Source organism: Phalacrocorax aristotelis, chromosome 4 (genome assembly GCF_949628215.1).
Source record: "Phalacrocorax aristotelis chromosome 4, bGulAri2.1, whole genome shotgun sequence".
Classification (NCBI taxonomy): domain Eukaryota; kingdom Metazoa; phylum Chordata; class Aves; order Suliformes; family Phalacrocoracidae; genus Phalacrocorax; species Phalacrocorax aristotelis.
Window position 1 is genome coordinate 58625194 of NC_134279.1, and position 18306 is coordinate 58643499.

Genomic DNA, 18306 nt, shown 5'->3' on the forward strand with positions numbered 1-18306 from the left:
ACATGGAGATAGTTTCCTTTTATCAAGATAATATAAACACAGCCAAGGTCACAGGGGGGTCTTTCTACGAAAATTTGCAGGCAAACTACAGAAGACATTTTTACATATTTCCAAGAGAGCAGCAGCTTTATTTCACCACAAGGCATTCAGTTTTCCTCAAAAACCCACAGAAAAACAGGTAAAGAGCAACTCTACCAACATTGTCAACAGCAGAGTGGATGCTTGTTTGAAAAAACATTACAGGTACTCACAGTTCTACATTAGGCCCCATATAGAAAACTACCAGATTGTGACACAGTAAAAGAACAGTGAAAAAGTAGATTTTTCAAGTGATAAGGTAACACAAGATAGTGCTCCATGCCGACTACACAAACATCTAAGAGAAATATATAGAGGTCCGTGGGCGAAAAGTTTACACTGTGTTTAAATGTCAATCTATGCAATGCCACATCTATTGAAGCGAAATATTTCAAGATAGAGACTTGAGCATTCTAAATGAATGATTTAACACCAAAAGACACCACAAGAGACTCACTATTTCTCTCTCAATGAGGATGTCTGTTTAATTAGCAGCTTCACTTAACACCCCCCACCCCCCAACTGAGACTTTCAGCTGCATAAGGGATAATACATGAGGAGATCATACTTTATTACATATTTATAAAACAAATGGTGTGACCTCATCTGGAATTCCTTCTGTGCAATTGGTCACTGCAACTCAGAAATAGCATTGCAGAACAGAGGGTTCACAGAAAGGCAAAACAAACGATCAAAATATAAAACCAACAACCATCACACTAAAAGGCAGAATGCTTATGAGAGTCATATCAATGTTTATAAGTATCACATTAATGTTTTGGAGAACCATATTAATGTCTCATTAATATGAAACCCAGAACTTTTATTTAGTTTTAAGAATTAATATTACATCTCCACAAGACACACTTGTGACATTTTAGGAACCCAATTGTGCGTAACATCACAGATGCCAATCAGAATTTCTCATAAACATCCTTGCAACATAAAGAACTCTACCACTGTATGCCCACCTGGAGCTGAATCTCACAAGGGACATCAAAGGCAACACGAGTGACTTCTAAAGGTACACAGGTGACAAAAAGAAGACTAGGGAGAATGTGGGCCTGCTGCTGAACACGGCAGGGTCCTGGTGACACAGGAGATGGAAAAGGCTGAGAATGCCCTCTGAGTCTGTCTTCACTAGCAAGATTGGCCTTCAGAACTTCATGAAGTTCAACAAAGGAAAGTGCAAAATCATGCACCTGGGGGAGAACAAACCCATGTGCCAGAATATGCTGTGAGCCTCATGGCTGGAAAGCAGCTTGACAGAAGAGGACCTGGTGGTCGCCAAGTTGAACATAAGCCAGCGATCTGTCCTTGCAGCAAAGGTGACTAATGGTATCCTGGGCTGCATTAGGAGGAGTTTTGCCAGCAAGTCATGGCAGGTGATCCTTCCCCTCTAGGCAGCACTGGTGAGGCCACACCTGGAGTGCGGTGTCCAGTCCTGGGCCCCTCAGTACAAGAAAGATATGGCCATACTGGAGGAAGTCCAGCGAAGGGCCACAAAGATGATGAAGTGCCTGGAGCATCTCTCATGAGGGAAGTCTGAGTGAGCTGGGACTGTTCAGCCTAGGGAAGATTCAGGAGGGTCTCATCAGTGTATACAAATATCTGAAGGGAAGTTGCAAAGAAGATGGAGCCATGCTCTTTTCATGACGGTCCAGCAATAGAGCAAGAGGCAACAGGCAGCAACTAAAACACAAGAGGTTCCACCTAAACATAAGGAAACACTTTTTCACTGGGAGGATGCTGATACAGGTTGCCCAGGAAGGTTGTGAAGTGTACATTCTTGGAAATATTCAAAAGCTGTCTGGACATGGTCCTGGGCAACCTGATTTTGGTGACCCCACTTGAGCAGGGGGGCATTGGACCAGATGACCTCTAGAGGTCCCTTCTACTCTCAACCATTCTGTGAAATGTTGATCTGTTTGTAAGGTGGCAAAAAAGAAATCAAGTATCTAGTTGACCACCATCTACTTATTCAATGGACTTATGTCCCTTCCTTAAACTGACTTTACAAGAATGGCTGCTGGGACAAGTAAAGAATTCTTTTAACTAATAACAATCTGCATTTATCATACAAGTAATATAACAGCAACATAACCTATCAAATGAGCATCCTAATTCTATTTGTACACTCACATTGATGACGTGCATTTATGGCATCAGAGCCTTAAAAGTAACAGCTGGATAGAAACAAACCATTTTGGTAAGCTCAAGGTTAGACAGATAAAAAGGAAAACATTTTGATCTACTGCCAGTTTGTGGTTATGATCCTTACAAGTACAGAAGATGACTGCCAAGCATGGTAATTAGATGTATATATGTGAGAAATACAACTCATCAGTTCCGTGCTGCTGAATGGATATGTTAGTCCATAACAGGTTATTCTCATCCCCCTGCTAAATGAAATATTTTTCATCTTCTAGACATATAAACAAAAGTAATAAGTGCCTTACTTTTTAAAGAAATACTTTAGAAGCATTTTGTTTGTTAGAACATTATCAAAAGAATACTGTACATGCACATGTTCTCCCTTCTCCAGCATGGTATTAAGATTTTCTGTGCCAACTCTAAATATATATTATTTTCTTTAATACAGCAGTAGGGTACAGACAAGCATTTTACCAATTCATCTTGCCAGTGATGATCGCTCCTTACACAGTTCATTGAACACAGATGAAGCAATGACTATGTAAGAAATGCCACACAAAGAAATTATTTCAATTTCTTACAAAATATATGTAGTAAAGATTTTTAAAAGAGCATTCATGTGTTCATACTCCGATTAGGGACTTTGAGATGAATCATCACCAATGATGACTAAAAATCCTGTTTACAATTAGACCCATTAATAGCTGACAGATATACATTACTAGAAAGTATTATCTTGTAGAGCAGAAAACCCAACTCTTTCATCTTATTTCTTCGTTACAAGTGACATTTACAGCAGTAACTGTAAATCTGAAATTAAGCACTGAAATAAGAGATCAATATCAGAGAACAGTATTCATAATCAAATAGTCCCAGAGATGTTTAAATTGGATTATACGTATATTTGTTTATAAAGACACAATAAAATGCCTTGTATTATGTGCTTTAATTACAAGCATCGTATCCTGATGATAGATTTTTCACATTACAATAAACTTCACAAAGCTGTAAAAGCAACATGATTAAATCAGAGATGATAATTAAAGGTTTCCATTGATTTTACCAGTGATTTGGCTCAAGGAAGTATTATTAGGGAAAAAGCCCATGCAGAACAAATCACAACATAGTTAATTTTCACCTTCACTCCAAAACTAGTTCTCTGCCTTGGGTCAACATTGCTTAAAATAATGTGTCTGAAGCACATAAGGAAAAATATCCTTTAATTCTGTATTTGAATACTATTAAATCTCAGAGTAAGCTACATATCAAGTCACCATGTATTCCTAATTACAATTAGAAAACTGGTTTCTTAGGCTCTCCATTCTGTCTCTGCAGTTTCACGCAGAAATAATCTCAGGTTCCCCACTATTATTTATTTTCCAAGCTCTTCTAAAAATAACTCCAGTTCTCCTGCATGCTTCATCTCACATAGCCTCCCTCACCTACATACACATATATCCCTCCCTGCCAGGTACCAGGACAGGCAGGACAAGCAAATCCTTTGTTGTATTCAGACTCAGAAACAGATGAGCTCATCAGCTGGCAGGTTAAGTAGTATTACTTACTTGGCCATCCCTGCCTACCCATATTTTCAAAACTTTTCAGGAATTTAAACACAATAAGGGCTCCATTCTGCCAGAGTTTGACTGAAATTGGCAAGTAGACAGAAATGTTATTAGGGAGGAATTGATAAACAAGTCATAAAGCTAACTCGTCTGCGGAACTTACAGACTCACAAGCTGCATATCTTTTGCTTCTGAGTATGCACAACTGCCTTACCTTGAGTGGCCACATCCTTTTCTGAATTCTAAGCCCAGGATTTAGAAAAGAAGTAGAACAGAAATAATGACAATACGTGACTGATTGTTCAAACACAACTATGAGTTCCTACCCCACCACAATTGTGTAAAACTGAAATGACCATGAGAAAGAAGGTAACAATGGTAGAAATCTCAACCACTTATTCAACCTTTAAATCATTGAAGTACTTGCAGAGTTGACTGTCCAGCTATCCTAAGAGGCATACTGATCCCCATCCTAGCTGCCTCACCCTTGTTTTTACAGGAATCCTAAATAATTTCCTGTTCTGCACAGAGTGTGGTAAGTAGACATCCGCAATATAAATAAACTGCTGGGAGGAAGACAGTATACTAATCCAAACTGTTGGCACTCCTAGGGGCAGGAGGTCCACTACTGAAGTAGCATCCCCAAAAAAGAAAACACTTGAACCCAGATAGCTAAAATGTCAGAAGAAGAAGGCATAGTTGAGAAAAAGCTTTCACTGTTTGCTTACCAAGTGTTTTTTTCTTTCTCTCCTATCACCTCTGGCTAAATCTTACGGGAAATACAAAACTAACATGTTGTACTACTGCATGTGGACCTCATCAGATTTAGATAGTCTGGAATCATTTGCCCATCTATCCTCCTCATTAGCTCAAAGTTCTAAGAATTCCTAATGTAACTTTCAGTATTTATAAACAGTATTTCTCATTCATTGAGCTTGTAAGTTTTCAAACAATAATGTTTTAATATTTATGGAAACTATCACTTAATCTGTTTCAAGTACAATTGTTCTTTGGTCAAAACATCAGTCAGTTTCTTATGCAAATCTGCAATTTAAATTTGTATCTGTTAGTGAAAAAATCTATGAAGTGAGAAGTCATACAAAGGAGTGAAGTTGTGTTACTTATCACTTGATCTACCTATGTTTATGAACTCATAGATTAATTTTAGTTAATTACTTTTATTTACTTGGAAAATAGTTTCAAGCTTAAAATGCTATGATTCTTGGTGAAGAGCTTGCCAAGCCTTATCAAGTTATGATAACATTATTAAATGCTCTACTTTCTTAATGTTTTGATTATAGTTTGAATGCACAAGCTTGTGATTACATTTACATCCAAAGTACCATTTCTCTTATTGCATGTAAAAGAACAAGATTTAAACTTTGATCTCATCTTTGGCAAGGACCAAGCAATCATTTAATATGCAAAAGTACTTCTTTTTAGAATATTAGAATATATTTTAGAATATCCATCAGACAAATGCATATGTCTCGTAATGAATAATCAATGTAGAATGTTTTACTTATCTGGAAGGCAACTGTCAGGCTAACAGCTTATTTGTGCAAAAGTCAACATAAAATGTCTACTCTGGTAACAAGTAAGAACTTGCTTGCAAACAATCCAACCACCAAAACAGCTGACAAAAACCTCATCTTCCTATGAGCTTCTCCTATGTCTCCTCATCACATACACACTACTTGTAAGCATTTAATTAATTTGGTAATTCAGTCATATTACCATTTGTATTCTTTATAGTTCAGGTTAGTTAGTAAACCTCTCTGCACTTGATTCTTGTCTTATTGTACACTATGAATATGTACCATATTACCTAGCCAGGTGCTGTGAATATTTCATCTGTTCTATGGGTGTACTTTAGCCTGATTTTGACAAGTTCTGTTGGCTTTGAAATTGAGGCTACAGTAAGTGTAAGAATGGTGTGCGCTTTTTTAAAAAATAATGAATTATACTATCTCCACCCAAACCAACTGAAATCTGTACCAGACAGATATCATCATCTCACCTATACAGCCCATTATCAAAATGTTATCAGTATTGCCTCTTACAGCTTCATAACACTGAAGAAAGGAGGGGAAGTAGAAGAGATGGAAGACATCACAAAAAACACCAGAATTTTAAAAATAATCTAAAAGAGGTTTGAGATAATGTAGTTCTCTCCTCTTTTTGGTTCTGAATAGCTATGATCGCACAATAGCGTAGCATACTTAGAAATAAATTTTTAAAAGCAGGATGGTATAAAGACCTGACCACAGGTTCTTCTTTTCTCTCTGTTCCTTCATTTCTCTTTCCCTTTTATGAACAACATATGCAGAAAATAGATTCAAAAGTGCCAGAAAAAAAAACCAAGGGGTGCTCAGCAAGTTAAATTGCTTACAGTTTGATACGAATGCAAGATCTTCCTATTCAAAGACAGTATTAAAAATGTATTTGTAAACAGTTCCTGTAGTTGAGAACATGGCTGCTGATAAGCAACACTGAGCATAGAAGGGTTACAAAAGGTACATCATACTACCACACCCTTTCACCTATTCTGAAAAAATTGTGTGAAACTTGGAGGGAAGAATAGGAAACACATTCTGCTCCATCTAAGTCCAGCTTTAAAAATGTATTGCCTATTAATTACACTGATTAAAATATATGGAAAAGAGAACTTCAGGGAAACTAGTAGGAAGCAGATAGAGCAGAAATAGTTTAATAGAAACATTTCACTCAACTGAAAGCATAAAACTGCAAAGCTGAACTATTTTTGTTTTGTGTTTAGCTTTTCAGAAGATTGGGATCTTTTTCTTTTCTTTTTTGGTAATGGCTATTAATATGGCATTTCAGAAGAAAGCTGTATCTTGGATACTAGTTAGTAAAGAAACTGTTTCCTGCAGACCCTCTCTTCTCACAAGTTTAGGTTCTAATCACAAATGAGATTGGAGGGAAAGGATTTCTTTTTAACCAAACACAGAATACTATAATCACAAAACAAAAGAGTGATGAAAGAAATAATCACAGTTCTGGCCTCATAATACCCAACACTTCACAAAATGAATTAATTTTTCTTTTAATGTTGTCCTTTCCAGTGCTACTGGTGTTAACACCTCGCCAAGGTGAGAATTGCTTTACTGTTGGGAGACAGAAAGCCTATTTAGCTGAACAAAAAGTCTTCAATTGCAACCCACAGGAAATAATTAAGGAAAAACTGTCAGAAACAGGTCTGAAAACATAAAGCTGTCCACAGCACTCTTGTTAGTTTCTTAGGCTTTCACTCTTTTTAGGTAAGATACATTCTGCTCCTCCTCCCCCCATGAGCAAGGTCTGCAAAGTCCCCTGCAAGGAGAAACTGTACCAGCAACATACAGTAGACATCGTAAAAAAAAATGATGAGTGCTTGTGGTGGGTGACTCTCTGTTGAAGGGTACTGAGGCACCCATCTGCCGGCCTAACAGGGAGTCACGAGAGCTATGCTGCCTCCCAGGAGCCAAGGTTCGAGACGTGGCTGAGAAGGTGCCACAACTCATCAGGAGAACAGACTACTATCCACTGCTATTTCATGTAGGCATGAATGACACTGAGAGCCGTAACTTGGGTAAAATCAAGGAAGACTTTCAAGCCCTGGGAGAGCAAGTGGAAAACATTGGTGCCCAAATGATCTTCTCTTCCATTGGCCAGTTCAAGAGAGGGGAGCAGCCAGAAACAGGCACATAATGTATATCAGCTCCTGACTACGTGGCTGGTGCTACCGTGAGGGGTTTGGCTTTTATGACAATGGGGTGTTCTTCAATGACTACAACATGCTAGGGAGGGATGGAATCCACCTGTCCAAAAGGGGTAAGAGAATTTTCAGCAGTACGCTGACTAACTTGGTGAGGCGAGCTTTAAACTGAAGGACTTGGGGGGTGGGATTCATTGCAAAAACGCTCACACCAGCACATCCAACAGGGGAGTAAGTCAGGCCAAGCAGTGTGGTGACAAATGTTCTGTAGCTGTCTCCCAAGAGGTGAAACAGAAGAGTAATGATCTCAAGTGTACAAAAATGCACGCAGTCTAGGTAACAAACAGGAGGAACTCGAGCTCTGTGCCCACTGAGGTGGTTATGACATCATAGGAGTAACTGAAACATGGTGGGACAACTCAAATGACTGGGGGATCGCAATGGACAGTTATAGGCTCTTTCATAAAGACAGGCAGGGTAGAAGAGGTGGAGGAGTTGCACTCTACATTAAGGAAAACATTGAATGTATCAGAGTCAGCTATGGTGATTGCGACTGCTCTATTAAATGCCTCTGGGTTAAAGTCAAAGGGGTCATCTCCAAGCAGGACCTCACAGTGGGCATCTGCTACCGACCTCCTAACCATGATGACAAAGCCAATGAAGCGATGCTTGGGGCACTAAAGCAAGCTTCTGGCCAACAGAACATGGTCCTGATGGGTGACTTCAACTGCCCAGACATCTGCTGGAAGAACAATACGGCAACTTGCATGTCATCCACCAAGTTCCTGGAATGCACAGAGGACTGTTTCCTGATACAAATGTTAGGTGTGCCAACCAGGAAGGAGGCGCTGCTGGACTTGCCATTCACAAACAGAGAAAACCTGCTTTGTAATATCTTGGTTAGTAATAGCCTTGGCTGCAGTGATCACAATATTGTGGACTTTGGGATCCTCCTGAGCGTGCTGAAGGTCAGCTCTAAGACAAGAACTTCAGTTCACTAAGGGCTCATTTGGGAACGATTCCATGGGATGCTTCCATGGAAGACAAAGGAGCTGGTGAGTGCTGGGAGTTCTTCAAGAACTCTCTATTGGAAGCACAAAGCCAATTTATCCCCTACAAAGGAAAGGGAAGTAAGCGGAGCAAGAGGCCCCCTTAGCTCAATCATGACCTCCTGGGTCTACTCAAATCCAAAAGAGAAGCATATCAGAGATGGAGAAGTGGAGGATTATCCATTGAGAGCTACAAGGGCATTGCCAGAGCGTGCAGAGATGCAGTTAGAAAAGCAAAAGCCCAGCTCGAATTGAAACTGGCTGTAGATGTCAACAATAACAAGAAAGATTTCTTCAGGTATGTCAACCACAAGCAGAAAAAGAAGGAAAACATAGGCCCACTGTTAAACAGAATAGGAGAGTCAATCACCAATGATGCTGAAAAGGCAGAGGTCCTCAACACTTCCTTCACCTCTGTCTTTACCAACACTGTTGGGTCCCAGGCTTTGGGAACAAAATTGCCAATTGATCCAAACACCGACCAACCATCAGTGAAGTAAGAGTTAGTACATGAATTATTACAGGAGCTTGACCCCTACAAATCAATGGGCCCTGATGCCATCCACCCAAGGGTGTTGAGAGAGCTGGCTGACATCATCGCAAGGCTATTCCCCATAATCTTCGAGAAGTCGTGGAGAACGGGGGATGTCCCAGAGGACTGGAGGAAGGCAAATGTTACCCCTATCTACAAGAAAGGCTCGAAGGAGGATCTGGGTAACTATAGGCCCATTAGCCTTACTTCAATCCCTGGGAAAGTTATGGAATGAATCCTCCTGGGGGCCATCACAAGTCAAATGAAGCACGTGATTGGGAAAATCCAACATGGCTTCACTAAGGGCAGATCGTGCTTGACAAACCTGGTGGCCTTCTATGACAAAATGACTTGCCTGGTTGACATGGGGCAAGTGGTGGACATTGTCTACCCGGACTTTTCCAAGGCCTTTGATACGGTCCCCCACAGCCTCCTCCTGCAGAAATTAATGTGTTGTGGCCTAGACAAGTGGTCTGTGCAGTGGGTGGGGAACTGGCTGACAGGCCGCACCCAAAGGGTGGTGGTAAATAACTCCTTTTCCAAGTGGCAACCTGGCACAAGGGGAGTACCCCAGGGATTGATATTGGGCCCAATGTTATTCAACATCTTTATAAGTGATCTGGATAATGGGATCAAGTGTAGCCTGATGAATTTTGCGGATGACACCAAATTGAGCAGGGAAGTAGACACTCCAGAAGGGAGAGCCACTCTGCAGGAAGATCTGGATAGGCTGGAAGAGTGGGCCAACAAGAACCTTATGAAGCTCAATAGGGACAAGTGTAAGGTCTTGCACCTGGGAAAACATAACCCAAGAGTATAGCACAGACTGGGATCCACCTGGCTGGAGAGCAGCTCTGTGGAAAGGGACCTGGGGGTCCTGGCAGACAGGAAGCTCAACATGAGTGAACAGTGTGCTGCTGTGGCCAAAAAAGCCAATAGGATGGGGGGTTGCATCAAAAAGGGCATCACCAGCAGAGAGAAAGAAGTCATTATCCCACTCTACTCAGCACCTGTCAGGCCACACCTGGAGTACTGTGTACAGTTCTGGTCCCCGCTCTACAAAAAGGATGTGGACAGGCTGGAAGGGGTCCAGAGAAGGGCCACCAGGATGATCAGAGGACTGGGAAGCCTGTCATACGAGGATAGGCTGAGAGAACAGGGTTTGTTCAGCCTTGAGAAAAGGAGGCTTAGAAGGGATCTCATTACAATGTACCAGTACTGAAGGGGTAGTTACAAAGAAGACGGAGACTCCCTTTTTACCGGGAGTCACATGGAGAGGACAAGGGGGAATGGACATAAGTTGCTCTTGGGGAGATTCCAATTGGACATGAGAGGAAAATTTTTCACAGTGAGAACAGTCACCATTGGAATAATCTCCCCAGGGAAGTGGTTGACTTGTCCACGTTGGACACTTTCAAGATTTGGCTGGACAGGCTGCTGGGCCATCTTGTCTGGACTGCGCTCTTCCTAGAAAGGTTGGACTAGATGATCCCTGAGGTCCCTTCCAACCTGCGATTCTGTGATATAAAATCCAGGGAGTGTAGGCATGAGAAACACCTTACATTTTCAAGATGTTTTTCAAAGGCTTAAAAGGCTGTAATTATGCAAAACACTTCGGCAAACTGTGGCTTTTTGAAATTGTAAGGGGTGACATTCCTCAAAATTAAAAAAGTATTTAATCCTTAAGTAGGAAAGCACTTATATTCTATATCTAAAAAGATGTCTAGAACAATTAATACAGTCTTTCAAGAACTTCACCCCCCTCCACTGAATGAGTAATACAGGGCCATAGGATTTTGTCACAAAATAAAAGTAGAACGTCAATTTAAGTGGCAATTTATTGAATTAGAAAGCACTGCAAATTTTAAGCAAGGTGGTGAAATTCTTGTTAAGTTTTAAATTAAATTCTTTTCAATAGAGTCAATACAACGCACATTGACTATTTTGACAAAAATATCAGCTAAGGCAGGGGGACAAGTCTATCTGGACACATTTTAGAAGAGTTGACACCAGTGCTCTACCTTAAATTTCACTGTTTTACAAAACATCTTGTAAAATTTTATACAGTTTTCCATTAATTCTGAAAATCTGATGGATGCCCTTGGAAGAATCCAAGGAACTAATAAAAAATTCTTCTTCAGAGTATATCCTGTTGTTATGGAAGACACCAGGATTTTTAACATCAGTTGCACTTAGAATTGCCAGAAGGGGTAATTAATTGGCGAAGTATTGCTCTGAACAGATTGAAATCAATACCTCTCTCAACTTTACAGAAATCTGTCCTCTGGAAAAATGCCAGCATAGTCCATAAGATATAATTATTAATCAGCAGCCCGGCTTGATAATTAGTCATTCTACTTTGCAGTAAGACGGGAATAAGGATTTCTCCCGTAGTTGTGCACCTTTTCAGTTTCTCCTCTTTGGAGTATATTTTGGCATTTGTTTCAAATTCTTTTTAACTTCCATGACCACTAGAGAAAAAGGTGCAGGCCAAGTCTAAAAATTCTGACAATCTGGAGGAGGTCAGCTATTTTGGTGACTAACACATTTTGAACTACTGCAAAATAATGAAAATAAAACGTCTGTTCTCAAGCTAATTTCTGGAGAACCTTAGCAGTTCTAATAATTTTTAAAGCTCAGAAAAGTGTTGATATCACTTCTGGTGGAAGATACCAACAAGGATATAGGTTGACTGAGGAGAAAGAGAAATGGAAAGGGGGGAAAAAAAAGGGCAAGGGAAAAAAGCCTTACTGGAGGGCAATCCTTCATAACCAGAAATTAAATAAAGCCTATTATTTCCCAGAAAATATGGTAGTCAAGGAGGACTGGTTTCCCCAATTGCTTGATGCCATTCATATACGACTCAATGACAATCATTTTCTGATTATCATTGCTGTTGCATTAACAGATTATCTAGGAAAGGCTTCTAAACATACAAGGGAGAGGATAAATAAAATGGTGTCAACAGCTTCATAGACAGAGCTGAATCTCAAGGTACTTGAAGGAAGACCAACTGACACTTGCTTGAGTTTCAATCTCATGTTCTTTATAGCCCTGTGCTTTTAATTTATCAGACCTTAGTAAAGACAGAGGAAGACGTCAAGCTTAAGCAGGTGCCTCCCAATCTCCATCTAGGCAGTAAGTTGGCAGCATCAGGTACCAGAAGCATCACACTGCTATGCTATGCTAAAATATTTGGTATTGGTGAGAGTAATGCAGAGTGAGAAACAGGTTCTTGGTTTGGTGCTATATAAGTAAGCCCACATTGAAGGAAAATGCACAGTAGACTAATATAACACCAAATACTCTCCCGTTGTTGGTCCTGGTGATTATCATAGCTAGTTCCAGTAGTTTGACTGACAATCACTTGCCAAAGTCTATACCACTTTGGCAACCATAAACTTGGAGCAAGCTCCTTGGGCGTCTTAGAAGCATTTTCTTCTTTGGGACCACAGAAATAGGAATACTAAAGTGCTATTTTGATATATGTTTCTAAGTATAAGAAGCTTATAAGGATTAATTTCTTTTAGCCCAAATACTCACTATACTAACTGAAAAAACATTATCTTTTTTGGTGCACTAATGAGGGAAGAAGTGAGTATCTGAAATATGCAAGAAATTTATAATTCATCTATACAAAAGAAAATAAGAATACTGAAATTTCTCCCAACAGTTTAATAAGGAGCAATACAAAGAAATGAGAGGATGGCAATGGACTCAAACTCTAATCCTCCCAAACTGATGATTGTCAGCTCATGAGTGTCATGGCCATGCACAGAAAATGCCTCCCCAAAAAGCAAGATCTTGTAATAACTACACCCAGAATTCTCAAGTACTTTGTCATGACCCTTAATAAAAATATGTATCGAGAGTTGTGTACTTCTAGGCTAGAACTGTCGCAGCAGATAGCCACGAAGGACACTACAGCTGGTGCTCAGCTATCACTGGGCTACATTTATTTGAAACAGACTTCCTGTTATTCCAGCATGTAGAACTGCAACATTCCTCTAGAATTCTTGCTCCTGGAAAGCTAGTCAAAGGTTACAGCCCCCCAAAATACAATTAATAATACAATTATTATTATGCCAAAAAGTTCATCAAGAACCAGAGAGGTAGAAAAATCCACAAAAGAAGAAACTAAAGCATCTGCTCTTAAAAATGTTATGTATATGGTAAATTGCCAGTGATGTGACAGACAATAACATGGACAGTGAGAAAGACCATCTCTCTTCTATATTTGTAGTGTGACATCAATACATTCTAGACAATAAAGGAGCATGTTTCTTTATCAACATTCCCAAAGCAGAGAGATATCAGTCAAGATAGCAGATTTTTTAATTGTAGTAAAACTTAGCATTCCTAAATTAATTGGAGTGCTTTTCTCATCCTCACCACTGTTTTTTTCAGCAGTATTTTACTTTACAGAGAGTTCAGATAAAGCTAGATTCTTGCATGTATTCATGTTTTCAACATCCTTTTATCCCTTTGCTTTGTGTAAATGTCAAAGCTATTCCCTTTGAAAATTACTTTAGCTTAGACCAGTCTTACTACTTTCCTGCTAGAAAAATGAAAAAGTGAAAGCCAGTCAGTATTATTGGAGTAATGAGATCTGACTGGGCAGTTGGTGGGCCTCTATTCATAAGCATTTCTCTAAAGCAGTATTTTCTCTTAACAGGTTCAGTATCAGCTTTTCCTGTTTTTCCTATAATGATTAAAAGATTCAAAGTTAGAGGTTTCTCATGCATTTTGAAAAGATTAAAATTGAACTTTATAGTAATACTGACAGTCTTCTATAAAGCATGCTTTGATAAAGAGCAGAAGTGATGAAATCACATAAAAGTGTTCCAAACACTGGGATGTGAAGTCCACAAAAGCAAAGTCAATTCCTGCTTGTGTACACTCACCAGAAGGAATGCCTCAAAAGATGTATAACACAAAAAGGACGACATTTCATATGTAAGGAAGAGCCAGTACTTTTGTGGGATAAAATCATGTTCCTTATAGCATGACTTACTGTTAGAATTGAGTAAATACAATAATTACCTATAACACTGGAATAATCTCTAGGTGTTCAAAGAATCACGTAGTTCCATTTGCCTTCCTCCTTCCAAAAATTTGAGGTAGCAGGAAAAAGAAAATCTAGAAGCAGAAAAATAACAATGCAAACAAATAAGAACCAGCCATTGGAAGGGGGAGAATCTTGAAAGCATCTTGCCTACTCTATTCAGATATAACTTCCTTCCATTTGTCCTGTGATTCCTAAGTTTCAGGAAAAAAAAAAAAACAAAAAACAAAAAACAAACCAACCCCAAATACATAAACTCTCAGGTAACTCTGGGATACAAGACAGTTTTTTTGTTTGTTTGTTTGTTTTTTTTTTAAAAAAAAAACAACCTTAGTGTATTTTCACCCCTATTTTTGGTTAGCTGTAATTCCATGAAGCAAAAAGCAGTGAAGAATTGCTCTGCCACATGAAGCACTTAAACTGAACACTGTTGCCGAAGAGTAACATTGACCGTATTGGTGAATAAAGCCAAGTACTACCACTAAACATGCTTCAATAAATGAAGTAGCTCTACAAGAATTCACACTTACTGTTACAGTGGTTCTCAACCCTTTCCTATTTACAGGCCGCTAAAAATTTTCCAGATAAAGAACCTCTACTCAAAAAACCTGGCCTGCTGAAATAGCATGTCTCTACTTTCAGCTTGGCACCAAACAAACTAACTATACGTGTTTTAAAGTAAAAGAAAATGTAGCCCCATAGGCTACCTCTATGTATAATGTGACACCTAGTATCTGACCTCTCATGGTCTGATCTTTTTTACCAGCTGCAAGAACCTCCTAGCTGTCTGAATAGTAGTATTCCCTCGTTCTTGCATCTGGAGCGTGTAACCTCATCTCTCCCATAGGATTAGTTTTTTTAAGGCTATACAGCCAATTAATACATGTATTTATGGTCAGAAGTTGCTTTGTTGGTAATTTTGAATGAAAGATTTTGTTCTTATGAAAAAAACAAATGGTGGGTAGTTAGGTTTGTAATTAACACATTCTTCTACTTGGTAAGATTGCGGTAATAAAAGGCGATTAAATTGATAGGGGAGTAGGCACCCTTTCCTATTGTAAGAGCTTTGTAAGGGAAATGTAAAAATCACATTGTAATTTCTTAAGAGCTGCAGAAACTTTCATCATGGGGTCACGTTATGTCTAATTAGGTAATCTACCACATCATGAAACACTGAATTACATCAACAAAAACACAAGACATCGACACAACCAAAGAACAATCTTTTTAAAAGCACTGGTGATACAAAAGTCCAGAGAGTTGGAACAAGTTCATCAATATGAATTGTCATTGTTAGCAACAGTTTGCAACTACCGTTTGACCGTAATGGTCTAATGGAAGATTTAATCTTCATTAAAATTATTTTCTATTTTAAATGTGCAGGCATTGCACTTCCATGAAACATAATGTGTTAAAATTTACTGCCGTGGTGTAAACATGCTGGCTTGGTAGTGAACCTGCCCATCCAGAGGATGGTTCAATGAAGCTGATGCTTGGCAGAGGAAAACACTAGCAGACTTGGATTAGGGTTGTTATTATTATTATTTTGGTTTTATCCTGCTTTATGCTCCTTAGCATTGCTCAGCAAGTGGAAAACAGGAAAAACACAGGATGGGAACACAATCTCCTCTATCGGGAATGCACCTATGAAGTTCAAGAACAAGGTGCTTTTTTTTTTTTTAATGTTCACCCACATATGCCTCTGGAAATTCTCATGCAAAAGTACCTTCATGAGAAACGATCAGAGATCTTTTCTGGCAAAATTAATGAACGGCTCATGAAAACACAATTTGTGGTCTGTTTTTGAAAAGGATCCATCCTCACAATACAGAGGATTTGTCTAGATACAAAAGCTACACCAACATCACCATGAGTTCAAATTTTTACTCCTATTAATGCTAGTAAGAAGACTTGCATGATAATTTTTACTTGAAAATAAGACTGTATTCAGAGTTTAGCTTATATAATTTGATAATTAACTTTTAAGTAAAAGAAATCAGCAAACCCAAGCCTCCCTTTTTTACTGTTCTGACATCAGTGGCTAAAACCTGACACTTCTGCTCGAACACTCTGATAACGAGCCATGGATAGCTTGACTTCAGCTGGACTGCCAAACCAAAGCACTGCTCGCGCAGCTAAACCAGCATGAGTTCAAAGCCCAAAACCACAAAAAGGATTTAAGAACATGAACCAATAATATATATATAAACATCAGTCCTCTGATGTTCAGCAGTTATACTACTTTTTCCCCCATGTGATAACATCTCTCCACATTTGGGCATTTGGCAGTCCCTGCTCTACTCCGTTCGACCAGTCTCGAAAAAGAAAAAAATTTAGTTTTTTCACTATTTCATACTACGACCGTGAACATTAAGAGACAAACAAATGGGCAAATACCTAAAAGCCTACTGTGTTAAGTGCACTTTTACCGGGTCTTCGCTCTGAACCGAGGGACCCACGGGGGCTGCCCCGCCCGCCGGGACACAGACTCCCTCCCCGCCGGGCTCGCTGCCCACCCCACCACCACCCCCCCGCATCCGGCCGCCGCCCGCCGCCCCCTGCTCGACTGCCGGCACTTGCCGCTGGCAAGAGTCCCGCGCCCCCCACCCGGCGGGGCGGCCACCGCCGGGAGGGGGGGGGGGAGAGGGTTCCCGCCTCAGCCCGCCCTCAGCCCGGGACCGTTACCCGCCCCGCGGCCGCTCCTCGGGGCGGCAGCCGCCAACCGCTCTCCGCAGCCGGCAGGCGGGCGAGGGCCCGCCCCTCGCTAGCCCTCACCCTCCTCCTCGCTTTCTCCTCCCCCTCCCGGCAACCCCAGGCCCCCTCCTCTCACCGCCAAGCCCCGACCGCCCTTCTCACCTCTCAAGGTCCGGGAAGGGGGCGAGGTTGGGCGGGGAAAGAGAAAACTCGCAGGGGAGGCGCCGGTGTCCCGCCCCGGCGGCAGCCAGCGCTCCCGCTCCGCCGGGGGAGGCCGCGGGCACCGGCCGATCCCTCCCCGCCGCTAACGGGTCCCCGGGGGCCCCGCTCACGGCCCCTCCCCCGCGCGCGCGGGGCGGGGAGGGGCGGGGCAAGAGGGCCGAGGGGCGGGGCGCCGCGCCATGCCCCCACCCGCCCTGCCGAGCTGCCGGCTCCGGCTCCTGCCCCAGAGCGGGAGGCGCGCGCCGCCGCCGGGCAACCGCCGGCTTCCGCGCGCCCGAGGGCATGGGCAGCGCCTGGCTGCCTGTGGCGGGGCAGCGGCCGATACTCTCAGGGATCAGGCGGGCGCTTTTGCCTTTCGTGGGGTTTCTCTTGATGAACCCTAAAAAAGCTCTCCTCCTGCCCCAGTGTACTCTCGCCTGTCCTCCAAAACCACAGAGCGAAGCGTTTCCGTAACTTCCCACTCCCCCGTTTAAGTGAAATAAATCTGTAGTGACACACAAAGCAACTGTTAACCGCCCCTCAGAATCCTGGCACCGTGTGGTGCTGAGGCAGCCTGTACTCACCATCTAATGAGCAAACACGCTCCAGCCTCTGCCACCCTTGCTATGTAACGCCTTACGGGTGACCTCTGCCATACAAAGGTAGAATAATTTTCCCAATTAATCAACTGAGTGACAGTCAGATGTGCCTCTTACTGATGAAACTAATTTAAAGGCATGTGAGATTATTGCTGAGGCGTGGTTGCACGAGTCTGATGTAGTAATGAGGCATATAGTCCTTTCTTTGCCTAATTCTGTGAGGAAATGTGGCCTGCGTGGCCGCGTGCTTCATCTGTCTGCCAGTTCTCCTCCCGGCTGACTTTAAAACATTTAGCCAATTTTAACGACATTTGACCAAAGGATAGAGTTTTCAGAGGTACTGATTGTTCCAGCTGTGTGAAAATTATTAGCTAGGTGGATGGAAAACCCATATTTTTCACTTCAGTTGGCGGGTCAGGCCACACACATGTATGTGATTCAGCTAGTTTACATGTGCACAACTGCTAAGGGTAATAATGTCTAAAGCTTAGGGTGTCCCTGGGATGTGTGGACAGATCATATGTGGGCCTCCTGAACTCAGACACTAAACTAAAATGTGTTGTACAGTAGCTCTAAAATATATATTCCCCATCTGCTTATTGCAGAGTTCTTGGAAACCTTCTTCTGTAGAACCTGAAACTCAACACATTC

At 41.3% G+C, this 18306-nt stretch overlaps 1 protein-coding gene across 3 annotated transcripts in view; it reads right to left on the bottom strand.

Moving 5' to 3' along the window:
• Nucleotides 1-17207, bottom strand: part of KLHL5 (kelch like family member 5) — a 67800-nt gene extending 50593 nt beyond the window's left edge. For 2 of the 3 annotated variants that reach the window (XM_075091658.1, XM_075091659.1), the window contains exons 1-2: nt 17018-17207; nt 14140-14235 (exon numbers count right to left, since the gene is read on the bottom strand). The gene's annotated coding sequence lies outside the window, so the exon portion shown is untranslated. Of the gene's footprint in view, nt 1-14139; nt 14236-16558; nt 16578-17017 lie in introns of those variants that run through there. The other variant, XM_075091660.1, reaches the window with a different exon arrangement.
• Nucleotides 17208-18306: the final 1099 nt, after the last annotated feature.